The sequence below is a fragment of the Halichoeres trimaculatus genome, unplaced genomic scaffold (assembly GCF_033239565.1).
Source record: "Halichoeres trimaculatus isolate MK-OKI-2021-1 unplaced genomic scaffold, fHalTri1.1 fHalTri1_scaffold_3, whole genome shotgun sequence".
NCBI lineage: Eukaryota > Metazoa > Chordata > Actinopteri > Labriformes > Labridae > Halichoeres > Halichoeres trimaculatus.
In genome coordinates, this window is record NW_027437181.1 from 13,630,069 (window position 1) to 13,657,562 (window position 27,494).

General features: G+C 38.9%; 1 protein-coding gene across 3 annotated transcripts in view; it reads left to right on the top strand.

Annotated features, from left to right (window-relative positions):
- The window catches only part of pcdh9 (protocadherin 9), a 219,806-nt gene that overhangs the window by 62,200 nt on the left and 130,112 nt on the right, over positions 1-27,494 (top strand). The gene's annotated exons all lie outside the window — the stretch shown is intronic.

Below are 27,494 nucleotides of genomic sequence, written 5' to 3' on the forward strand. Positions count from 1 at the left end.
TGTACCTACAACATCATTAAATTCACGGCCTAATGCAATGCTAATATCCATGCCATTTTTACTTGAGTAATAAGTATTTGTCTCATTACCTCCATACTTAGGAAACACAGTGTTGATAGTCATCTGGGAGTTGGAGGAGGGTTTGCTTGTGTTGCTGTGCTTGCACACGGCTGAATCTTAATGATGTCAGTTTTTCTCACTCTTTGTTATTATCTCTAGTGTGTCAACATGGGGGGTATCTTGTAACATAGGAGTTTCATCAAATACGGCATGCTTTAACTGCTATGCTTAGTTTATTTATCATTACCCTTAAATGGCGTGGTAATAAATCCTTTTCTCCTCATCATTGTTTTATTACACACTGATGATGAGAAATTTGGTCTATTTTTGTTTCTGAAGTTATCTGAGTACATTTTCATTTCAGTTGTGATAGTATAGCGAGATAATGCAGTGGAAAACTATAACCTTGCATTTTCTTTGTCCAACCTCAATATCTTTACTTTGGCATTACTGAACCCACAGAGAGTTATTGATTTGAATAAGTTGTTGTCAATAGAGGCCCTCTGTGTCAGCCACACATGTCTCCTCGTTTAAGTGCATTTTATACAGCTGCCCTTATGTTATTGCATGAACCTCAGCTGAATGGATGTAGCACGCAGACCAAATAAGCACAAATATGCTAAACCACTCTCTTTTATCCCACCACAATAATGTAAATTATTACACAGCATGAAGAATATTGATTGGTGCATTTGACATTGTGCTTTTTATATTTGGTGAAGGCACAGCAGGCTTGATATTTTTCTCTTTTGTAAAGACACTAAAAGGAGAGAAAACAGTTTTACAACACAATGCTTTACAAATCATTGTATTCTCAGTAGTTGTACTCTGAGTCTGCCCTACATTAAACATTTATCACCTGCTGAGCACCCTTGGGTCCACCAGCAGCAAGTGAGGAAAGCTAACAAGACAGAGACACTATGTAAACACAGGAAGGTGATGTCACACCTCCCCAAACTCCCTTGGAACAAGTCCTCAGGTACAGCAAAGTGTTGCACACTAATTTTAAGACAGTCAGTGTAATGTAAGAGCATGGTAAGCACATCTCATGCATCATATGTATGCCCTTAAATCATTGCAGCTATAAGTTAGAGTGAGATCTACTTTTCTTGTATGGAAAGTTAAAGTTGGATGAGAAAAGACTTCCATGCATTATAGGAGCACAAAGCAGCTGGGAACTTCTTCCTGCAGCTTTCTCAGAGCGAGTGTCTTTCTGTAAAATGAACAAACTGCCATGTTTGAATTCCTCATCCCTTGTTTAATACATCCATGGCCGCAAGCATGAGATGTCTTCTGACCTCTGCCTGCCGTATCCTCCTGCCCCTCATCGCTTACTTTCTCCAGGCCCTGTTAAGCAGTGTTGAGCTCCAAACTTACAGTAAAGTGCTCAGACTGCACTCTAATGTTCCACTGCCAGCCTGATCTACACCACTGCTCTGAGAAAACAATGTACTAAGACACCCTTTTTCTCTTACTCTTCCCTCCTCTCTCTGTCTTCCTCTTACGACCCATCAGTTTGCTTATTAAAGGGCTGCAGCTGCAGTAGCCGGAGATGTAAATGTCTCACACCGTGTCCCGCAGGAGCTCCTCTTATGTCCACAAAGCTGCCTGTAGGTATTGTTCCTGGTTTGGTGTGTTTTCATCAAATGAAGGCCCCTCTAGTGTCTTAAACAAACAAAAAGTGTGTGCTGTAAACTGTGTTTCACAGCAGTGCAAGGATCCTCACATGTAGGAATCTTCATGTATCAGCACACCTTTCATGAGCAATGACGACAGTTTCGATCATAACTCCAGTTGTTCCTTTTATCTTCTCTGTAAGACATCTTTCTTCCATCAACCTGAGACGTATCCCCCAAACATGCAAAAGGATGAGGGACCTGTAAAGGTGATATATGGGATAGTCTATGTTTCGTGTCTCCCTAAAGCCTTCAAAGTCAATATTTGGACTTCATCCTGATTTAATGAACAGAATTTCTCAGTGATCTCTCTCAAGCTGTATTCAATGGAGGATCTCTCCCCGGCTTCATTTAAGCACTCTGCTGTTTGCTTATTGGGCCTCACTGGACTAAAGAGGCTCAAAGACAAACACACACATGCACACACATGCACACACACACACACACACACACACACACACACACACACACACACACACACACACACACACACACACACACACACACACACACACACACACACACACACACACACACAGAAACACATACACACTCACACACAACCACCACAGAGGAGGCCCCTTTTCTTCCAGCCCAAGAGGGAATGATGACTCTCATTATCGCCTCAAAGCTAGATAGCCACAGTGCCCCCACTCAGCGGCCCTATTAAGTTACCAGACAGCTTTATTGTATTGGTGTTCGATAATTTCCTTTCCTCTGTCATTCCGAGTGCATCGGGGAGTTGTTCTACGGGGGGAGGGAGGGGTTGAGCGAGAGGCAAGAGCTAACGTGAAAAGACGCAGCTGGCTGGAATGACTTCCTACAAGAGTTGGTGACTCTTTGTACGACTGTTGAGCAATCTCTGGCGACAACTTCCTGTTATAAACAGTTCAGTTTTAGGTAAATAATTACATGCATGCTGACAGAGGCTGAAGTTCATTGCGCAAACTAGTCACAACACAAAACAAATTGCATTCTCCAGAGCATTTGTTCTGTGGCCAAATGCACGCATTAAAGAAGTGGAAAAGTCACCTCACACACTGCATATGTCCTATTGATTTATTGAGAGTTTCTCTGTGTGTTCCCCAGCCTCATGGAGATCAATAAATATACAGCCATTTATATCTATTTCCTCTCTCTGTGGTACTGGACTGTCTGAATGTATTTAAAATGAGGTGGGAGAAATCAAAAAGCTGGTTGCACACACATATTTCCCATATCTCACAAAAATAGACTTTAATACATCTCATCCCTTTCCTGTAAATCAAAATATTAATAAATATTGCAGCTACAGCTGTGTATAACTTTCGTGAATTGTTAATTCTACTGAAATTTGTTTGTAATTTAACATAGAATTTGATCTGAATGTGTAATTTTTGAAATCTTTTTAACATGTTTGAAGAAGCATCTGAAACAAGCCAGAGTAAGGGTGTCAAGAGAAGAATTGGCACCATTTGAAGTAAGATTGGAAGATGCTGGGCTTTAGTTTATTAACTTTGATTGCAGACCTTTTAATGGAGAGTTAAATGGAGGCGTAGACATCTCTTAAAAAATGTGTTTGACCAAAAAAAAGGAAAAGGAAAGTATGCCCATCAAAACTAGACCCTTTCTGAACAGATGGAATGGCATGTGTGTGCTTTTACTTGTTTTAAGTAATTACTGATACTACTTGGCAAAACAATGACCCTGGAGCAAACACACCATCAGTGATTTCCAGCATTAATTTAGTACTGTTTCAGCATTGTGAGCACCATAACAAGGTGACAGATATGATGTCAGAAACAATTTATGTAAGTGTCACTGTGGAGGCTGAAGAAGAGCCAGTGACGAGCACACTTATGTAGTTTACACACACAGGCTAAATGTATTCCTCTCTAAAATGTACTTATTGACCAATCTAGGAAATCACATTAGCTAAATGCTATACAGACACTTTCAGCTATTAATGTTGACAGTACTTGGACTTTTGAAAGAGATGTGATGGAGTGCTAAATCATATTTGGGGACGAGCTGAACCTAGAGAGGAGAATTTATGGGGTTTGAAGAGCCAGTAATGCCACAGTTATACCACACAGGGCTTTCTAAGCTATCATTTGTTAGCCACATAATTGTCATATGTCATAGCTTTGCACTATAACTTTATTCCAGTGTTTTCCCAAGGGTGGACATTAGAGACCCATGATTTTACATTAAATGTGATTCTTTAGACTCTACTGCAGTAAAACAGGTTTGTTGAACTTTTTCTTGTCTCATCCTGTTGATATTCTGTTTGCACTACCAGCTTACAACACATAATTCTACTTTCTGCCTGACTACCAACTGAAGATAGAAGCAAGCTAACACTAATAATTCATCGAGAGAAAATTGAATTAATTAAAACCAATTTATTCACGCAGATAAGAACATAGTAGTCCCACAGATTCTACTTGTACCATGGTTATTGTTACGCTGTTCTTCTCATGTGTGGGTCAGGTTCTCAATACACAACATTTGCATTCATGGAAAATTAAAAACTATAAGGGCATTTCATTTGACATTGTTAGCATGTACATAACACAACAGCATCATAACTTATCTTGTAACCCTTGAAGTCTGCAAGCAGTTTCTTTGTTTTTCAGCCAGTCCTGTAACACTGCTAATCACTGCAACCCCTGTGGTAATGTTAACAAATATATATATAAAAAAGATGCCTGAGTTAATCAACTTAGAACACACACAAAAACTAATGTCACTGCTTCAGTTACAAGAAGGGATGAAATATGCCCTAAGCCCTTTTACCTGATTGATTTAAGAAAAAAAAAATGCTTCAGTTGTATCTGTTATCCTCATTTTCTGTTAGCCTAACCTTCTTTTCAGAATTTTTGACCATTGTCACAAGGTTTTGACCAATCACAGCACAGGTCATCTAAGGTCATCTAAGGTAAAGAACCAAATTACCAAAAGGTGATGATGTCACAGTTGTCTTTGCTTTGGTAACTAAATGTATGGTGCACTGTGCTTTGGGCCATGGGATGTTGACTTATATCAATGCTTTAGCGGTTTTCAATATTTAGTATGTGTGTTAGGCTTTGAAAACCAATCTTTTACAAAAAAAAGTGTTTAAAGATTTTTTTTTGTTTGTTTTACTTTCTTTAAGAGTTCATGATCTCTCACAGTCACTGCTGCAGTTTAGAAAAATAAATCACTCTGAAGTTCTAAAATAAACCCACTACCAAGAAGTTAATAAAAACAGATCATCACCTGCTATTACCTGCTGTTTCTTTATTTCCACAATGCTGCACAATGTCCTTTGAATTTTTTGCTAATACAAAAGAGGCGTACAAAACTAGTGCGCTGAATAGTGGCTTGCAGCTCAGTGTGCAAGATTTCATGTGTCCTTCTGTGAATCAAGGAAAAGAAATCACCTCTCTAGAACACGCAAGCCTTTGTACAGAAATGTTATTTTCTGCAACAAAGCTTTTCCGCTTGGATTGGAAAGTGCTGCATGTTTTACAGGCTCTGTTGGCAGGATAACTTTAAGATCGGATTCAGCAGTGATTTTAAGAGAGGTGCCGTTGTCATTGTGAATGTTTGCCTGGGACTGTGTCTCAATCAGGTGCAGCAGAAAAGCTGCTGCATGGACTGTAGAGTGGAAAAATGTGATAAAGCCAGAGAAGAGGAGGACAGGCCTGGGGTGATATTACTTTTTATGAAAACACTTCTGCTCTGTTCTAAAATTCCAAATGATATTGCCCTTATACATTACTGTGCTTTAGTCAGCTTTTCTGCTACTTGGGCGATGATGCTCTATTTAGAATGAGAAAAGCTATAGTTATGACGCACTAAGGCAGGAGCTCAAAGAATGAAATTATTTCAAAAAAATTTGCCTCGGGAAAGAATAATTTGTTTACACTCAGCAATTACTAAATAATACAAGCTGTCTCAACAGTGGGTAGTATTTTTTCAGCGTTTTCTTTTCCTGGCAAATCCACAGTTTCTCTTTCATTGCTTGTAACACTCATCTTACCTCTTATCTACAGTGCTGCTCATAAAGGTAATCCTAGTCATCCAAAACACCCTGAGGAATCGATGAAACCCATGAGGGCCGATTAATACAATCAATCACTGTAGATGTAAAGCTACCTTCAAATGCAATCCACACATTTGTCCTACAGATTTACACATTAGGGCTGCTTCTGCAGACAGACGCACAGTGTTCAATCCTTGAGTGCTTGCGTCATTCTTCACGTCACGCTTACACTAGAAGCATGTGATGAGCTTTCATTAGGCTTGATGCTGCAGCTTTTGGCGATCTCTGTGAACAAGAGCACACTTATTTTTTTCTCTCTAAGCATATAAGTTTTGCATTCTTACATACCAGATGCACCTGGGTCATTGTTTTACCCTTAACTCTATCACTAAAAATCCTTCATGTGGACATTTTGCCTGCAAGCTGCACACTACTTTGTCTGACACCAACCTGGTGGCATCAGTGACAGGCGTTAAAATAAACTGTGATAGAAAATGCCATTTTTCTTCCTAGTGTTCTCATTTACTTTAGAAAGTCATAAAAAGGCATCACTGTTAATTTCCGTCAGTTCAATAACCAGTTAAAACCTCGTCACAGTAGGTTTAGCTTCGAACTTGTGTTTTGACTGCCAGGCTCATTATGCCTTCTCATGATATTTTATTTCAACAGGACCAAGTGGGAAGAAGAAACGTGCCAAACAAAATAAAAGCTAGCTACGAGTAGAATCATATCCCGATGGTGTGTTTTAAATTGATGGTGCTTTGAAATTTCAACCTTAACAGTGTTTAAATTTAACTGTGTGTCCTGCACAGCTCCCTGCCTTAAAGCATAAAGCAGCAGTGAAGTGAGGAGTAATGGCAGCAGCCTGAATAAAGCTGCAGTGGCTTTGTATGACACACTACTTACTCTTCTTACTGTTCGACTTTCTCTGAAGGTCAGTTTGGCCATTAGCTAGATCAGCCTAACACCGCGTGCCCCACCTCTCCACTCCAATTCTTCTCATCTCCCCCTTCCCCCCTCCCTTCTCCTCCCCCCTTCTGCATGGTCTGAGGGGAGAAGTGATGGGGCTAAATTTATCTTCACCAAAAAAACCAGAAACCTAAGATGTTAAAAAGAACTCCTGCCAGCGGGATGTAACTGACTGCTGACCGTGATCAACCTCACCTTTCACAAGGCGTCTGTCAAAATAACATGCACCCATTCCTTCCTCAACCCCCCTCTCCTCCATCCTTCTTTCTTCTTATCCTCCTCCCCAACTCCGTCCTCACATCCCCTGTTTTATTAACAACGGAGCTGGTGGCTTGTGATAACTGGTCACTCCTCCAGGCGTTGAAAGGCAAGGACACTCTATTATCCTAGCGAGATGGATGGGTTGAAATATTGCCTGCAAGTGGTAGAGCCTGCCAAATCCTCCAGTCTTAAAACCCCTTTGTCTCTGACAAGGAGGAACATTAGTGCGAGGGCCAGGTTCTTGGATGAGGATATGCTTCTCTGAATACAATATGGAGAGAGGAAGGCAGACACAGGGAAGCACGTGTGGAGAAGAATCCTGAAATTTGCTTAATGTCTTTGTTTGCCCTATATACAAGATACATGTATAAAACAAACCCCTCCACTGTAAGAAAATCTGGTTGTAATACTCTTTGCATCCAATACTCCCTTTATCAGTGTGTGTATATGAGGAGAAAGAAGACTGGCTTGTATACATTAAAATGATTAACACAGTGCAGGTAGACAGCCGGTCAGCCAGACAGCAGGGTCACATATTAATTAGCATCCTAATTATCACCGACCTTTACCTCACGATGGTTCCAGACTTGTTTAACCCTCTCTGTCTCTGCCAATTCATTATATGAATATGTGGCCCATTTGGCAGGAGTCAGGAAGTTCATGCATCTTGAAATAAGCAGTGAGAAACAGCTGTTGTGTTTCAGTGTTTCTGAGCATCTGTATGTCTTAATGCTTTGGCAGCGTGGCTGATTGCTGCTGTGGAGATTTAGTGAAGTTTTAAACACAGGGTAAGGCACGTTCTGTTTTTAGACATTCCATCAAAATCCAGTCAGTTCTGCAGGACAGGTTATACTTAGCAAAGGTTGAGTGCTGTCAGATCCTTGATATGAAATTTCAGCTTTATTTTTTAGCTTTATTTCTTTCTAAAATGATATTTCCCCCTCTGAAATAGTGCTATTTAGTGATCTCTGCTTGTATTTGAAGAAGCAGGTAGACCTGGAGTTCAGACGGGGTCAACACTTGTAGGGTTTTTCTGTAGTCTTTGTTGTCTCAATATGATGTAACAGCTGTTAACGGTACTTGCAGGCTTACCTGATCAAGTACCACCACAGCATGTTAAAATGAAAACAAATGTGCATTTTTCATATGATCCAACCAAAACAAGTCATGTAGCCAAACACCATGTAGAGAATGTGACCCGTGCTTTGCAGCTGATAATTTTACTCAGTTTCTGCATTTAATCAAATATTTCCTGTGTTTACATCAGCCACACTTCCTTATTGTTTAAAAAAGAGGACCCATGCTCCTTGTCAGCTGCTCTTGGCTGGAAGCTGTTCCTCATTTGCTTTGTGGTGTTCCTTCTCGCTGTATTGTATTGTGTGTTTACAAATCAAGTGATTTCTAACACACAAAAATACATTTCATGTGATGCAAGAGGTCACAGTCTCTGAGTCCAACTTCAGGGCTGCTTCTCTGAAAAATAGACTTTATTATTTGGTGAACAGACATAGTCAATTGTTCAAACCGTTCTGAGCACTTTCTTTGAGTTCAGCTTCACAGAAAAGTAGTGTGTGGCGCCTCAAGCGGGGTCAGGGGAATGGATGGAAACACAAAGCATTTGATTGTAATACTCTGGGGTCGTAGCATTTTATACAGAACTATGCTGTTTTATCTCTAAGTTTTGAATAATTTTGCAAATATTAGAGCAAATGAAAAAGTATAAGTACTGTAAGTAGATACATGATATATTGAAAAACAAGAAAACACACACACACACACACACACACACACACACACACACACACACACACACACACACACACACACACACACACACACACACACACAAAAACAAGTTACAAATCCTAAAACACATGGAGTAAAAAGACTGCTGCAAACTGACACATGTACAGAAGGGCTTCAAGCCTCTAGTGGAGCTCACTGTAACACTTTATTAACTTCATTAGTGACTTAAACCATTTAACACAGCACAACCTTATTTGAATTTGACACAATTTATTGTATAGGTGAGAAAGTGGCATAATATAACCACAGGGAGTATTGTTTAAATTAGCTTCCGAGCTAATTTAGCTTCCGAGCTAACACACACTCCATTTACAGCCTGGCAGCTGGTAGAGTCCGCTAATGTTACCATTAGCTGTGTGGCTAACTGAGAGTTAGCACTGATAATACAGTAAGGCGTGTCTATCGTGGTTTGTTTATTTGTCTGTTCTAATATCTGTTGCTCAAGATCAAAATTCTTTTAATAACATTGGGATTGCATAGATACACCATGTTAAATACACTAACATTAAGAAGTTTCTGCACACCGAAAAAAAAAAGAACAGAGTGTATAATGAGGTGAAATGGACTAATTTTTGTTGCATTTTGCATGTGCTTATAAATTAGCATGAGACCTATAAGCCAGACCCGTTAGCCAGCTCACAATCCTTTTCTGGGGCAGGTGGCTTTGGAGCAGCTGTCGTTATGAATGATTTCCCACTGATCCCAGATATATTAGACCAATCAGTGACTTTTCTTTAGAAATAGGGCAGGTTATATGAGAGGATGACATCGGAAGCCTCAGGTAAACAACCAAGCAGCTTGTGTGGTAGTGAGGTTAGTTGTATTGTTAAAGAACTTGGTGATCATTTTGTGTCATGTCAAGTGCTGTGTTGCTCTGATTGGCTGTATGTCTGACCAGGTGCTTCCAGAAGTATATCTGGGAATTGCCCAGTTACTTTGCCACATGGAGGCCACACCAGGCTAAGCTTGTATGGTTTCATTGTGCATCACATTTCCCCTGATGAAGAAGGTTCATACCAGTGACATGTACATTATGACTATTCATTTCCAACTACTAGTCATACTCAGAGAGAAAAAATAAAGCTTGGAATAACAGTTAATATCAACAATATGGAACTAAGAAAAACAACAAAAATGTTGTCATATCCTATACATTGGAACAAAATCTATTTATAGCTAAGAAACAAATCAAAGCCAGTGTTTGCATTGAGACTGCATTAACATCAGATGAATAGATATAAAGAACAGTTTTTCACTTAAGATGAACACAAAAGCACAACAGACTTTAAGCTACACATAAGCTTGGTTTGTATACACGAGCAGTTAAGCACAAGCACAAAACGTGCAATGATTCATTACTCAGGGTAGTCCCAAGGAAGAAAAATAGGAATTTAATGAAATGAAACTATATTGTTTTTCTGAATCAGCTTCCCTCTTTTAGCACAGCACATAAAATGTCCATCTGGCATCTCTCACAGAAATGTTCAGCTCTGAAGTTTATCGCCGCCTCAAGGACTTTCCTTTTACACGGCATGCTCATTGTCCATGCTTTTTTAATTGAATTAAGGAGCACTGAGTGTGGCATCTCAGTTATTGTTATCTTGTAGGTGTACAGGGTTATTAAAGAGGGGAGGCATGTTAAGTCATTTGTTATCCCTGGCATTCTAATAAACATGTTGACTTTGGGCAAAGCCAGTAGCTTGTCTGTGCCGTTCAGATTGATACTCCTGCCATATCTGGAGCTGTACACCTCATTATCCTAAGAGGATGCTTAAGAGGAGATGAATCTGGGGGAGAGTGAGGAAGACAAAGCATAGGAGAGGAAAAGTGCTGCACATAATAGTGTTTTTCTTTTGTAGGGAAGGGCTGAGTTTCAAAGAGTGTGTGCACAAAGCAGATCTACTGTCAAAATGTCAGAAAAACCTGACTGCAATTTATTTGTTAATGATTTAGTTTTTGCCACTAGGAATATGGAACTGAGTGTGGAAAATAATGGACAAAAGGGAATAAAAACACACAGAACAAAGACATTTAACCTCAGTGCCCCAGATATTCCCGCCTGACTGCATGCTTATTTTCCAAACTTTTTTTTCCGGGCTCAAGCACCGGTTCTTGACACGTAAAACCCCACGGGCTTTCTGTCAGGGAAGGCTTGATTTTGCTAATTGGTACCAAAGCTGTTAATTGGAGCTGCGGAAACAAGAAATGGAGAATTGGAGGGCTCTCTCTCGGGAAATATGTGTGTGTTCAACCTCATTTTCCACCTTTACTCATTGTTTTTTTTTTTTTAAACTCTTTAACTGGAGAGAGGACATCAGTTTGATGGCACAACAAAATGCCCTGCAGAGATCCACATAATGAAAAACAAACCCCATACATATAACATGAACACAAAGGTAGAAGACTATTTAAGGCACATTTCTCTTTCTGCACTGATCCTTACTTTTTAAAAAAAATTATAGCTGTTCACTAGGAAAAAAAAAAACAATGCTCTTAAAACAATTTCAACTGTATGTCAGAACTGATTAACTTGCCCCTATTTTTCCAAAAGGTGAAATCTATTAACCTAGATTGAAGGAAATGTGTCACTTGTGGTGAAACTTCTACTTTGAAATGTGCTTCATCCATTTAGTCAGAGAGAAGACACCATCTGACGCAAATGGCTCAGGTTTTAAGAAGGAAAGTTTTTGTAAGTCCCCAACAACAGTTTTGGTATCTTAGAGAAGGCCTGAACCTACCTTTGTATCACAGTATTGTGGAAAACCTCAGAGCCACAGCGTCAGCAATAGTTTCCCACTCATGACTCGACCCCAAAGATGAACTAAGCTTCGCAGCCCACAAAGTTAATGCAGATTGTTGCCTTTAACTGCAACAAGGTCAGTAAGAAGGCCAAAACAGATCAGTCAGTTCAAATCTCTACATCTCCAGAGTGCAATAATTAATTAAGTTTGAGTGTAAAATGCTATCATTATCTCCACCAGTAAGCCCACAGGGTATCATGTGTTAGGTCATGAGTGGGTGGATATTTCTGTCAATTGCCAATCCTGCATATTATGAGAAGGCATTTTGTTGTCAGCGTTTTCACCTTTCATACTGGGAAGTCCCTTGGGATCGTGGTAACTCAGAATGTGTGGAGATACTTGTTTATGGACAGTTAAATGTAATTAATAAAGGATGAGGGCTTTTCTTGCTCTTTATGAGATATGGAGTTTTGTCAGCCTAAGGGGCAATGTTTGTGGGGGTCACATCAGTTTTGACAAACACAGGCCTCCCAATTGTCAAAGAAGTCACAAAAATGCCTTTCTTACAAATCTAGCTGTTAATTGTTTAATTTTGATTGAATGAAACTCTAAAAAAACAGTTAAAAGTTGTGAATAACAAGGGTGACACCAGTGTGACAGTCTGTTCATGCACCACAAAAAATAAATACTTTTTTTTTTTTTTGCCTGAATGGAAGTTAATGAGTTGCTTTGAAAGGGTGTCATCTGTTGAATCTGAGGGACCATTGTTTTCAGTTGTACAAAAACAAATTTGACTCAATGACATCATCTTTTGTCAATGCTTAGTGTCAGCTTGTCTCTTTGGCTTGTAGCTGGGTTATGAGTAGGCTAATGTATAATGAGCATATGATAATGCAAATTAGAATTTGGACAGGGATCCCTGATTGGGTGAAAAAGTGCCCTCTGCTTTGCGTTATTGTCTCAGCTCATCCTTTTTCACAGAGCATCCATCTCACTTTATATTATCCCTTACATACCTTTCCTTTTTTGGTCTTAAATATGAGGTACAGAATAAAGTGATAGACTAGCACCAAAGCACAAAGATCTAACATGCTTGTAAAACAAAATTTCCTCCTCTGGATGTTTTCTCCGACTGTGATCAGTTAATCTCTTGCAGCCACATTAGCTCTTCTCAGGGGCCAAACAGTCATCCCCTCAAATGCTTAAATGATTTCCCATTGTCAGCCACATTAGCAGCTTTAAACTCCCTGTCAATCTGCAGCAGCCACATGCTGTGCACCTTGGGAAATACAGTACGCACATTTTATCATGGGAAATCATCTTCAAAAACAAACAGAGTAAGTATTAAAAAAAAAAACAACCATGAAAAAAAAAAAACCAGAATTGGAGGAGCATCCCACTCTCAGTGCTGCCACACTTGTTGTTGTTCTTTGGTGTTCGACTTGCTTATTGTAACCCAATATGTTGTGAATCTGACAACCAGCCAAGATTTTTATTTATTTACGGCGTGATGTGAGTTGGTTCAGAGAGAGGCACTGTCATCTTGTTCATATCACTGCTCTGTGAAAAACATGTTACAAAATGTCAGCTTTTCAGGAACTGAGCAAAACAACTCTGTTTGTGTGTTGGTCACAATATGATTTTGAGATGCTGCAATCAATTTGAAGAGCATTATGAGCTCCAGAGGTTTAGCATTTTGTTTAGACACTTGAAGAAGTGTGTCTACTCCCACCTTGTTAGTGTCTTATGTATGAATAAAGGTGTGTCAGGTTTGTGTTCAGGGGGGCAACCTTGGGTGTCATGGCCCCTAAAAAAAAGAAGTTGCCAGCATCATCTATCACCAAAAACACAAGTCCTGATGGCTGTTTGCCCTGTTGGAGGAAGGGTATTATTTTTGGTATTACTAGTGTCTTGTGGCATTTAAATTTAGCTCTACTTATCCTAGGCCTTTCGTTAGAGAGGACATCACTGTGGATAGAGCAGGAAAGAGGGTCAGAGTGGGGAGTTACATATGGGAAAGGGGGCGTCACCTAACTGCTAGGCCATACCTGCTTGTATCTATCACTTTTAAGTTTTCAAAGAAGGGATCAGAAGATTTAAAATAATATATTATTTTTTATAGAAATAGAAATATCAAGTTATTGCTGTCTGTTGATTTGTGTCAACAAGTATTCCCTGTGCAGTCAAAAAGTCTGGACAGAGTTCTGACAATTGTTGTTTGTACTGGTTTAATACAGCCACTGCAAAAATTAGTCACAAAAGAGAAAAAGAAGTCAGCAAATGAAAACATATTCCTCAGTACTGAGATGTGACATTGATACAGATTTAAAAGAACAAAACAAACATGAATTGTGTCTAACTTTCCACTCTCATAGCAGTCAGGCATTCTCTTTGTCCCATCTATGTCAGGCCATTTCAATTTGGCAGTAGCAAGCCATCTTTATTAATGGGGCCATGTGACCATGTGTCATCATCAAAAACTTTCCAGCGACAAAATTCAGCCTGGTAGGCAGCAGATGCTGCGACAGCTTTTGAAGTGTTGCCCAGTTCTGATAACTCATGCAGTTCAAGTCTGGAGTCTAACATCATTTCTTGATATGTACAACATACCCACGTGAAGCCAGCAGAGCAGTCGACAAGCTGGAAGTCGTCCAGGGCGCGTTGGAGGATTGTCAGATGTTTGACCTGGAAAACTCAACCAAGACTGCTTGTGAGAAATCAAAACCTTCAACTGACATCGGAACATCAATTGTTGCGCTTTTAAAATCTATCTGCAAACATTTTAAGATATTTTTGGCCACACATTGAAGAAGTGTTCCTGTTGAGTTCACAGTTCAATTCTCCTTTTTTCCTCTTTTCCTTTGGTTTTTTTTCCTCAATGCTATTTCCTTTGCTTAGAGGAACTATTCAAGGATGTTGGTGTTAATGGATTATTCATAAAGCAAAATGATGAAAGGCAACACCAATTGATCAGGTGCAGTTGGCAACATTAGACTTGACTAAAATGTGGGTGAACAAAAACAGCTATGAGAGCCCCTCAGCTTGTCATAATGTATTATGAGTTCAGTCATGTATAAACTCTAGCAAAGTTACAGTGCAAAATGACCAAGAAAGGTATTTCTTCACACTGTACAAAAAGAAAAGACTTTCATGGGAGAGCACTAAGTGACGAGAAAGGAAACCACCTGAAGAGGCAGAAACCTTGAGCTGAACCAGACTTATGAGTCAGCAGACATCTACAGTGACCAGAAGGGCTGAGAAAAATGGATGGAGGAAGACACAGAAATAGGAAGGTAGCAAAAATGTTGATTATAATTAGAATAATGAAAATAAAGGTATTAGACAATAGTGAGTGGGTCAGATGTACTTAGAAGAGCAAATAGGACTCCTTAAATGCATTAGACAATTTGTGAAATTGATAGAGTTGCTTCAAGTTGACAAAGTATTGTATGTCATTAGCTTAGTGCAGCAATTCATTCCCAGTACATCAGTAAAGCTGTGAGTTTTAAAGCCCTCTATCTGCAAGTGCTGTATGCATTAATGCTGAATACTGTTACTCACACTAATTGCTGAGGCAAAGATAAAACATTCCAAGCAGTGAAAGGCACCAAATGACTTAAACAACTTTGAAAAGTCCAGCCTTGCATTATGGCATTCAGCGTTTTAGCAGCACAGTCAGGCTGGAGTATGAGATTGGGCTTGACCACATGTATGCTTCAATGTACCAAGTGTATATTTCATTCTTTTGTAAGGTGATCACCTCACATTATGAGCTAACCACAGACTTTCCCTTCTCTTCCGTTCGTGTTTTATACTAAGGGGTGCGGCTAATGACCTGAAGATCTTTAAGTGTGACAGTTCTACGTAAAGCTCCATTATGGTTTCAGTAACTCAGGTCTTGATGCATCTCTGAGCCTGGGGCAGCCATACTGCATCTTCATTCAACTTGATTGCTCTCATGCAGTTATGTATCTGTGAATGTGCAAATAAGAAAAGAAAAGAAAAGAAAAGATAAGAAAAGAAAAGTAAAAGAAATGTATAAAACTGGTGGAAAAAGAATAATACCACACAAATAGGCTCCAGTTTGAAAATGCTTCTTTGGCGCATATCTTTAGTTAATGAGCAGATTTGTTATGTTATATTTCACTCCATTTGGAACTTATGCACAATTACTTTTTGCTTTTTTCCCACTCCAACTCAGTCTAATTTCATCTAAATTTTGTACACTGTTGCATATGAAGGCACCAGAAGATTTGATACAGAAAATTGGCAAACTGTATATTTGGCATCCTAATGAAGCTGATAATTTGCGTAATTTCAGAGCACATCAGATGCATTATTCGGGTGGGCCTCAAAGTGTGACGGACCACACTTGGCTTTGTTTTAAACATGTGCTACTGCCAACAGATTTGTCGACTCTCTTTCCCAATTGTGAAGCAAAAGGTATTGACTGAGAGCGATAGACTTCTTCCTCCCCAATTGTCACTAGAAATGAGTTTCCAAAAGCAGGTAATTTAAATTCCCAAATCTGCCCCTGAGCAACATCTCAGGGAGGATGTGATTATTTGCACCTACACAGCAGAAATTGGGATATGTGCTGATAGAAACTGTCAGGAATTCCCTAAACTTGCTTGTGTTCTCTTTAGTTTTATTGCTTAGGAATCACAATATAGGGAGTATGTTTAAAACAAGCACGTCTTAACAAATGGGGGTCCATGGTGATTTAGATCAGGGCTTCACCTGAGGGGCCAGCATATATTTGAAACACAAAAAGAAATTGGATTAATGTTGCATTTTTATTTATTTATTTATTTTTATATGTTTTCTTCGGAAATGTAAAATGCATGCAATTTCAACAACTAATCATAGGTATTTATTCAGGTTCTTTTCCCACGTGCCCATCCACTTTAATGCTTGCATCCACATACACAGACAAGCTCACAACTGTCAGTAACCCTCGGCTGATCAGAGGCTCCTGAGACCTGCCAAACAAAATCAGCTCACAATTTCAACAGAGTTCACTTATGAATATTAAATGAAAGGGGTAAAGAATTAAGCCAAGGTGCGGTGGGTTAAATTAATAAATAAATGAACTCATATATATTTATAAATATAGAAATAAAAAGTTGAGTCTCCTGTGGTCAGTCTCCGTGGACCTCATGGTCTTTGAAGGCATCATTAGCTGGTTTTATCAGCACATTGACCCTAAAACTAGTACCTGAGGGGCCTGACTGTAGTGGAGCAGGCATGAGCATATGAGTCTTGGATGGATGAAATAAGACTTTGAAGTGGATTTTCTATTTGAAGGATTATACATCAGGGATTTTGATTCATGCCCATTTTTCGTCCTCGAGGCTATGAACCTGTGCGGGTGGAAGGAGTCATTGTTCACAAATTGTCAATGTATTTACTTCTTTATCTGAAAACAATGATATTCTGTTAATGAGGGGAAAGTTGGTGGTATTGCCTTTGAATGTTTTTTTCCTCAGACAACAACACTGTTTCTACTGTTGTGAACATGAAACAATATAAAGACTCCACTCAAGAAAGAATTTCAAGGATTGAATCCTCAGAAGACCTGTGTTCTTAATATTGATGATATTTCACACAAATATTTCAAGTCACAATGTTACAAGGATGCCTGAAGCGCTGACTAATTTTGTTACGTCATTCCCCCAAAGCTTTTGAACCAAACCAATTGTTTGTTACTCTAATTTTCTGATTGCATGGTGAACTGGAATTTAAATACCATACAATAAAGATTTATTTCAATACAGATGTCAGTCTTCTGACAGGATCATTTCTATTTCATATGGATTTTCCTAATCCTTGTGTATGTTGTCATGACCTAGTTTGGCATTGAAATTTACTGAATACACTACTTTGTAATCCTTAGATATAATGCAGGCACTCTTTCAACATCAGCAGCCTATTTCAAGAAGAACACCCATTTTATTTTGAAACAGTCCTCCAAGCTACGCCATCAGGACTATAAGTATGTTAAAGAGCATCCAGTGCCATTGTAAAGTTTCATTATTAGATAGAAACTGTATTGAAATTCTAACTGGCAAGACGAAGAGAGAGTGTAAACTAGATCAAATATATTGACAGACTGTGTAAATAGAACCTCCTCCCTCCCTCCTTGCTTTGGGGAAGATCAACTTTTTCATACAAGTACGCCATGGCAGCACCACCTTAATTTCCCTGAATAATTTCCATGACAATAGGGTCTTTGTGGGGTAGCGCGTTGTTTTGGTTTACTCAAACAGTTGAGGGGTTATTGTTTCCAATATGTTAATGCTGTTTTTTCCTGCAGGAATACTGTCTTTGAAGTAATCTCTTTGAGTGTGTTTGGTTCAAGTACCATTCTCACGGGAGGGAGGGGGGGTTGAACTTCTAAAATGCAATTTTCCTCTTACCACCCTTGAGTAGTTGTAGTATGGCAGCTCTAACCTTGAGCCGTCAAAACAGATAAATCCACGCAGATTCTATTCTGATTAGATTATCTGCTTAATCTGCAACACATGCATGGAGCTGGAAGCAGTGGGAACACCACTTGCAAGGCAGAGTAAATGCATTAATAGCTGGATGATAATTCTTGCTGGCACATAGTGAGGTATGGGGTGAATAATATTAATGGAGCAGTGATCCAACAGCCAACAATAACACAATTTATCACACAAAGGCTGACTTCATTGCATGAGCTCCCTAATGGCTGTTTTGTTTGTGGGAAGTTTTCGAGGAACTATATTTTTTATTCAGGAACTTTTATCACAAGTTAATGTTTGGTTAAGTTATGCACTACGATCACATTATCACACTTTGTGCTGTCATATCTTTGTACCTTGAAACACATGTGGAGGTTTTACGAGTGCAGTGTGACTGATGAATGTGATTCTGCTAGCGTTTTGCAGGCTCCAGCAGACGATCCTTGCCTTTTTACCTTTGATTAAGGTTCTCTGCAGCATAATTTTGACACCTGCTGCTGTTCTGCACCACTCAACACTGAAAAGTTCACTAGAATAAGTGTTTTGATCCTAGATGTGGCAGCTATTAGAGCCTGAAATCCTTGTGTCTGGCAGTAATTCGTGCCTTTGCTTTTGATGGATTAGAAAAGAAGTGTTGCAAAAAAGCCTTTACTTCTTTATTTAGGTATTTTCAAACTGTCTTTGTGAATGCAACAGAATACATCCTTTAGTTCCTTCTCATTACTCTGGAGCAAAATACCAGCTGTTGAAAACAAACATATTTCCCAACTAAAATGAATGCAGTCTAGCAAGGAAATTGGAACGGCTTTGATATGAACGTTTAATGAATTGAAGGGGTATTTTTTTAAAGATAGCAATCTAGGTATAATCCAGTTTGAGTGGATTTTGGGACAACCAATTGGTTGTCCAATATAACGTCAAAATCTTGTAAAGATTGTCCAGTTAATGCTATTCCCAGAACTGAAATGCAATTACAATGCCATTTCATTTTATCCTCCTCTCTGTGCAGGCTGAGAAGAAAATACTCCACAAACACTGCATATGCATTGCACTTCTGGGATCACCGAGAGAGAAGAATCAAATGCATTCAATTTTGTCTCCACTGCTATTTTTGTTGTTCGAAATTTAAATATCTCAGAACAGTGTGTGTATACTGAAAGTTTATGAATTACTGGATTTGCTGCTAGTTCAAACTCTTATACAAATACTGAGATTATATAGTTCCCCAAGGCTCTAGAATGTCAATGAGTGCCTGACTTTCAAGTTTTCAATGATTTATCCAGGGTTAGGGTGGACATTAAACTCACTCATAGAGGCATTCCAAAACTGATGAATGCATTCCCAAGATACTTTTTCTTTTAACTATTTTCTAACTGTGAGTCTAACTGAGGCCAGTTAAGCTTGAGCAACATGCTCTATGATTTATAGCAAAAGTCACATCTGAGCTGCAACCTTGTGGTAAGATTGACTTATAAGGTAGTGTTCGATAGCCTTTTCATTAGTCGCTTAGTTTGCTCTACCATTATTATTGTGACTGTGCTGAGTCCATTCCATAACCCTTACTTAAGCCTTAAAGTCTTTGAGCATTTACTGATAAGAAGAGACAATACACATTAAAACAACTACATACTGAGATGAAGTGGTTTGAGATAATTGACTTGAATTGTTCTGAAGCAATGAGAGTGTTGTTCAGTGGAGTCTGCTGACAATTCAAATGTTTGGGGTCCCAAAAGTGGAGGCAGAATCCAAGTTCAGAGGCATTTGACAGTTTGTGGAACATCTTTGGTTTTGCAGTCTACTTCAGTATTAGGAGAGGTGGACATGCAGCAGGGGACCTATAGGTAAGAAGATACAAGTGTTTCTCACATCTCTGGGCCCGCCCAAGGAGACCAAGTTACAAAGAATAGTGATGAGTGTCACAGAGACCTGAGGTTATGGATTTAAGAGCAATATGAAGACTGAGTTTTGAGAGTGGAGGGATGAGTGTGGTTTTATGGTTTTATGGTTATTGGTGAAATTGGGCTGTTTGCTTGTTATAACTTAACTTAAATATCCTCTCAATTTGTAGGTTTGCAGATTTTGTGATAAAAGAGCACTAATCGGAGAGCCAGATCTAAACGTACTGTGTCCAGCTGAAACGACCCCTTTATGTTCCCATGCTTTTCCTTTCCTAACATTGCAAGACTAAAGGATGTAGCGCTGACCTGTGATGCTGCAACTAAACATGAAAAATAGATTCTTAATAAAGACTAAACAGGGTGATGCAACTCTTGCAGTGCTGAAGTAATGTAAGGGAAATATGTTTCTCTCTGTATTTGTTAATCATGGTCATAAATAATTACTGTTTGTGTCATCCCTGTCCACCTCAGCAAAGGTTGAGTCATCATCACTGAATTTTTTTTTTTCATGGTCTCCTCAAATGAAGATCCACATTTTCTACTCAAACACAACGTTACATTTTAATCCCATACATTGTAAAGCATGGCAGCATTTCTCTTGATGGAATGATTGGATGTTGTAACTCTTGCTAGTTAACACCTGAATTAGTAGGTAATCCCATACATTGTAGGTAATCCCATACATTGTAAAGCATGGCACCATTTCTCTTGATGGAATGATTGGATGTTGTAACTCTTGCTAGTTAACACCTGAATTAGTAGGTTAAATTAACAATCACTATTTTGTATGTGTAACTAGTACAGACAAATGGTACTTAACCAGCACAGAGGACAAAAGACTGGTGGTGCTATCTTTACTAATTTTAGTCACAACTGATCAGAATCCCAAGGTCTGTTAGCCTTAAAAGGATGAGAATAATCAAACATAACAGGAAAATATTCTCAGATTGGATCCAGCGCAGAATTAAACTTATCAAGCATGATGTTTAAAAAGTTAAACTTTTGCTGACATGCTTAAGCAGAGAACTTTGTAAAATTCCTCAGTGCACCATGGTTTGACCCATGCTTCTCTGTTGTCTGAAGAATACAAAGTCCATGTGGAGAAAAATAAGCAATTTTTATTTGGCTCCTGGCATAAAAAAGCTTCATTCTCTCACATGTAACTTGGAATGAGAGGTGTAGAGGGCTTCAAACTGGAGGCTGGTTAAAATCGACCACCCACCTCCATCTGATAACTACTTTTATTTGCCACAGATGTGATGTCATTTTTTTTCTTGGCAGGAGGGAGAGGGGTCAATGTTAGGAAGGTCATTCTTTTTTCATTTTTTATTTTTCTATCAATTTCATCTCATAAGAGCTGTCGCAGACATTGAAACATCAGTGGGTGGTTTCACACAAGGTCTTGATACTTCTGCTTTTGTCCTTTCTTTTACAAGTCTAAATACTGTCTTGAAACCAGAATAAGTGTGGTCAAGAGCTGTTTTATTCCACTGATCCTGAGCCTTGGTACCAAGCTGGGGGGTTGTTGGTGGTCCTTCTTTATCCCACATTAGTACATGAACACACATGATGTAGTGCAGTGCAGTGAGTCATAGCCAAGCTGTTGGGAAGCAGTTGCTAAAGTCTAGGGGCAGAAGAAAACAACAAAGAAGAGATGTTTATCATTGTTTGCAAAAGTGCTAGACAATATATGTACATTTTGTGAAACTTGCTCTCAATGTCACCTTCATGAAATATGACATTTAACTATGAAAGATCAAAGAGAGGCGGAAAAAAATAAGAGTAGCAAAATGATAAAATCTGGCCTCAAACACTAAGTTCTGCCCATATCCCTGCCAATAGATATGCTGCCAAAGGGCTGGCCAATCAATAGGAAAGGGGTTCTTGGAGCGGGGAGCCTTAAAGGGTCAGCAGCTTAAATGAAGCACTTCATACAGATGCTGAAATGAGGATTTTCTAAAACACTAGTTTGAGGAAATATAGGGATTTTATGAGCTGTACATCATGTACTGTTACTATGAAGGTACCAGAGGGACGGTATAAAGCCGGAAAAAGCACATTACCCTGACATAAATGACGTTCCCCATTCAGGTGGTCTATATGATTGTATCTGACTTACTTGTGCACTGACTGACTGACTGAAATCAAACCTGGCATTTACAGTTGATGATCGGATACTATCTCAGCCATATGAGCCCACTCACTGTGAAAGTCAGGCATATTTTCATGGCACACAGCCTTACAATAGACAGCTATAGCAGCTGCAGAACCGATATTTTTTTCTCCTGCTCTTAAACTGTCATCCACCTTTGAATTGACAGAAGGGTGAAGGAAAAAAACTACATAATTTACCAACTATATTGTGTAATTTGTTTCCCTAAAGCCTAAAAGTAAAATATAAAAGACTCCTGTGGTAATTTAAATACATGAATAATAAAAAGACTTATGTCTGAAACTGATTCTGCACCATTCACTTTTACACAAAGCCAAAATGTCACCTTAATCTCAGTGATAAATTTCATATTTGGAGTGTGGTTAAAGAAGGATTTACTGGACATGCTTATAATCAACCAATCATAAAACCCTCATTTATCATCGGTTTAAGACATCCGATACTTTTAATGTCATACCACTGTGAGATTTAGTGATTTGTGTCATTTAAAGATTATTTCAGCTGTATTTCATTCACCGAGGCATACTTCTTAGCTAAGTATGTGTGGTTCAGCGATACATTTGATTGTGTCTGTCTCTCCATGCGACTTGAGACATTAATATTTGTCAGTGTTTCAGTTATTGCAGATAAGTTAGGCCAACGTTTTGGATTAAACATATGAGGCATAAACACAGAAAAGCTTTCTGCTTTAATATCACATTAATAATGCACTGCCTCTTGTTTAACGTTATGTGACAGCCTCTGACAGCTTGTGATCTCCCGACACAAACAGCAAATAAGACAAAAGAGAGGGGGTTGAGTGAGTCTGCGTGTCTCAAATCCCTTCATCCACACGCACCTCACACCATTTTAATCAAATTAGGTTGGCAGTGAACTGAATATTGTCCTTGCAGTGACTCTATAAGTGTTGGAAATAACACAATAAGCAAGGAGAGTAAAATTTCCTGAATGGTCTGTTGAACTGCAGAGATTGGTGATATTTCTCTCCAGCTTTGTCATTATAAGTAACTCCTTTCACATTACTGACAGTGATTTGGTTAAGCTCAAATTTAAAAATACTGAACAGTGCTGCTTTTAAGGACCTGAGAGCAGCTTTTTCATCTTTGTGCACAAAAAAGCAACACTGCAGTGCCGCTTCTTGTCTAGCACTATGCATTATGTTTTACAAACGCATCTCAGGGACAGGTGTAGAATGAACAATGATGATGTGAGAGACATGTTTGTGTCTGTTTGTTGCAGTGTTTGTTGGCAGTACTGTGCTCAGTAAGGCAGTAGTAGTGCAAAAAAGAGCAAGACAAGAAAAAATGTAAGCCCATGTAAGTAAAGTTTTCAGAAGGAGTTAGGAGAAGCATTTAAATGCTTCTCATTTGGGTTCAAGAACTAACTATAGTGCAGGTAAAAACTGAACATAAGTGGTTATTTGTTTTGGAACTTAATGAATATTTATTTTAATTCTCCTTTTACTAACTTCCCATCCATTGAAGCCAGAGTTAGATCTCCCAGCTGGTTAAATGCTACAACTATGCACAGAGGCATCAGATAACTTCTGTTCTGGACACCTGTTTGGCTTCTGAAAGATTTTATTGATCACCTTGAAACCTGCTTGGATGTGGCCCGGAGCTACAACATGTTACAGACTTTTTTTTATCCCCATGTGACCCAGTGTACGGCTCCAAGCCCTCAGGCTGGGTCCTTGCTACTCCAAAGATGAGGCTGAGGACCTAAAGGCAATTGTTTTTTTCACCCTCTGATGGGCCCCCGGGCTACTACTCTCTTATCACTGGCAACAATAACAGCAGGGTTGTATGCAGTCAGAATCAGAATGTTCATTACGATAGTTATAGCTGTCTCACTTTCTACGGGGGTGACCAAATGGAGTTTATTCTCTGCTCACATTCCTCTTCTTCCAGCTAGTAAATAACTACTAATTGCACTTAAGTTGTTTGGTACAAATAGCTGTTATAGAGCACCGGGGGAGCAACTTTGCAACAGCTAAATTGCTTTTACAATCCAGAAAAACAAACAATTACGACCAATCACAAATTTTAGGAATAACTTAACAGAACAAGCAGCAGTGTTTTATCATGCACTTGCATTGGAAGTTTTAAGTTTTTTCATCTTAAAAAGAGCACACTTATAGGGGAGGTGTTCATATTTTTTGTTGTAACTGCACTTGTGTCAAACTGTCAGAAGGTACTTATGCTGCAATGAAAAGGACGAGCACTTAATGGAGGAACCATACCACTGCACTTTTAATATTTATGCTCTACTGATAAGTAACATGCCATCATTCTACCATATGGCCCCAAGTGTCCCCAAAAACTCAAGCATAAAATGGTACCACAGTCTTCTTGGGCATCACTACAGCCAAGGAGGTATAACTCAGGGTTTGCAGTTCCTTAAAGGGGATCCATGTCTTCCTTGGGTAAATCACAATAATTACTTGTGCAGAACTCATAATCTGTGCAGGCTCAGGTTATGAGATCAATGTGTAGGAAACTACAATTACTGACCAATGAATGCTCTCAATCAAGGAGCTCTGTGAGCTGATCTTAAGGGGAGGATGAGAGGACTGGCAGGTCACTTTGGAAATATGAATTAAAAAGTTATCCATTGAGTGTAACATCAACGCTTTTCAATTTGATTTTTTTTTTTTCTCATTTTCACTTTTAATCTCTTCATACGTCTTTGTGTGATTTGATAAATAGGGGCAAAAAATCATTTTCAGGGACTAAATGGGTGAATTTTGGGGTACATATACCATGCACAAATGACTGAAAAATGGTGTTAGTCTTGCGTTTGAATCTGTATTGACTTTTTCTCATCACAGTTTGCAGAGCTTTAAAAATTTGAGCACGTTTGGTCATATGCTGTCACGTATTGCTCTATATGTACTTGGTAGAAAGGTTGCTGCAAATTTTATAGTAAACGGCTGACAAATTACTGGTAAATTACTCCTAAATATTGGACTATTGCCTTACACAGTCCTGTTCATATGAGTGAAATGTTAAATAATGGTGGGTTGTACGTATTAGCATAATGATAATTCATAGCTAATGTATTTACAAAGACAACATGGTTTACAGGAGTCAAATTCCTCTAATGCGTACTCATACTCATCCAAGAAAAGGTCATTCTAATTTTAATTTTTGTTACTCTCCCCCAAATCCCTGAGCGTACAGCCTATACTCTCTCTTAGCTCTGAGATATTATATTGTGATTTTTGCTGCTTTGAGTTTTTCCATCACGCTCGGCTTCATGTTAATGTGTACATGACCCTTCCGGTGTGGTGTTGTATTCTTGTTGGTTTTGAATATCAGTAAGCCCCTGCAGTACTCTGGCAACTTGTGCGAATTTGGGTGTCTTTAAATGACTCAGAGGTAGTACTTTTTTATGACATTAGACTTTTTTTCCTAAAATCAGATTATTATTATTTCAATGAAGATATTAGATCCAGCAGCCTTGAGAAGAATTTGGTGTAATTTGCCAACTCCAGCAACTTCTCAAATCACCAAAAGCTTGAAGTTCAGAGTACTCCTTCCCTCCCTCAAGCCATCAGTATTTTCTGCTTTTTATTTTCAAATACTTGGTTTGGATAGTTGCAGGGTACCCATCATAGACGTAGACGGTATGTGAAAAAAAGAAAAACAACATGCTGGTGATTTGCAGAGGGTGCACACCTTTGCTTTCCGTGGAAACCAAGTAAAAAGCGGTCTAACAAATTATCCGATGACCCTGTTTTCTTCAATTTTATAAATAATACACCGCCTTTCCAAAAGTACTCCATGAGCACCTAAAATTCCTTTTTTTTAGTCTATGAGGTGATGGCTTATCAAGAATTCTGTCAACATGGCCTTGATTTCAGTGTAATGATGAAATCGAAACCATCCCGACTCATATCGACTCATTCATCTTTTGATCCTCGCTGAAAATGGATTGAGGTACTGGGCAAAAGTAAAAAAGAAGAAAGCCAATTAGAGTACTTACCTCATGTAACTTTTTAAGCGCTGAAAGATTGCTTTTCTTTCATGCCTGCTAACTCTCATTACATACCACCCAGGGGGTGAGGAATCAATTTGTGAAGCTTAAACACAACAGCATATTTTGCAGCCACTGTGAGATAAATAAATAAAAGAAACAGAGATAATCTAAATCGCTCTATGTGTCATGGTGACAGGAAATCAATCTGTTTTTCTTTGTATTTAGGTTCAACTTAATTCTAATGTCCTCAAATTCCTTAAGGTTTTCTGTCACGGATTTACTGGCAAGCTGCAGCTCTGCAGTTTGTCGTATCTACTTAATTCTTGATTTTGTAGCTTCCCAGCTTGTCTCTGTGGTTGAATGACTTCAGGAAATTTAAATTTTTGTCAAGGAAACTAACATGGTGCTACTGAACATTTTTTGGCATCAACTTTTACACTCCAAAAGTTAAGATTGTATCTACCACAGATGGACTCACTTACCCCCCGTGAGAACAAAATGTACACACACACACACACACACACACACACACGCACACACACACCACACACACACACACACACACACACACACACACACACACACACACACACACACACACACACACACACACACACACACACACACAAGTGGACTGGCGAGCATTGCTGTCAGAGCTCAGAACTGTTGTTTTAGACGACTGGCTGGTTAGTCAGCCAGTCTGCTGAAGAGTGGAGGTGGAGCAAAACTTTAGCTTATGAGGTCAGTCACTGCATTGGGGGCCAAATAAGGACACAACTTAATGACTTTTGCCAAATAAGAAACTTATCAAAGAATAAAAATAGCAAACATCAGCAAGAATGTCAGAGAAAGCAAAGAAAGAGCCAATTGCAAGAGAATTATGCGGGGATTGGAAACAATTTTATTTTGGAAGACTGTCTTGGATTAATCAGGGAAAAAAGGGGAGGCAATCGATAATATCCTTAAGCATTTTAGACAAATATTTCCTAAATCTACAGCATGATGTTAAACTAAAATGTTCATTTCAATGTTTAGACCTCGGCAGGGTGGAAAAAAATGTTTTTAGCATTTCAGAGTCGAGAGACTATCAAAAGTGGCATTAAATCATCGATCCTCTGTTACTTGACTCATGGTTATAAATCGTAAGCAAAAAAAAAAAAAGCAAAACAGCTTTGTTATAATTTCAGACCTACCATTGGTCCCTTTCTCCCTTGGAGCTCTTATTGGTCAGTCCAACCTACGCGAATACTACGCCTATGATGCTCACCATGAGAAGGCCTTGGTTTATCTGTAGTATGGCTGACTTTAACTATAGCATAGTCACTGTTGGATTTTTTTGTCTTTGCCTTCCAGGCATTCGTTTTGAACATAAATGTAATTTTGTAAAGTTCAAAGTTCAAAATGAGCAGATGCCTCATCCTTTTTTTTTTTT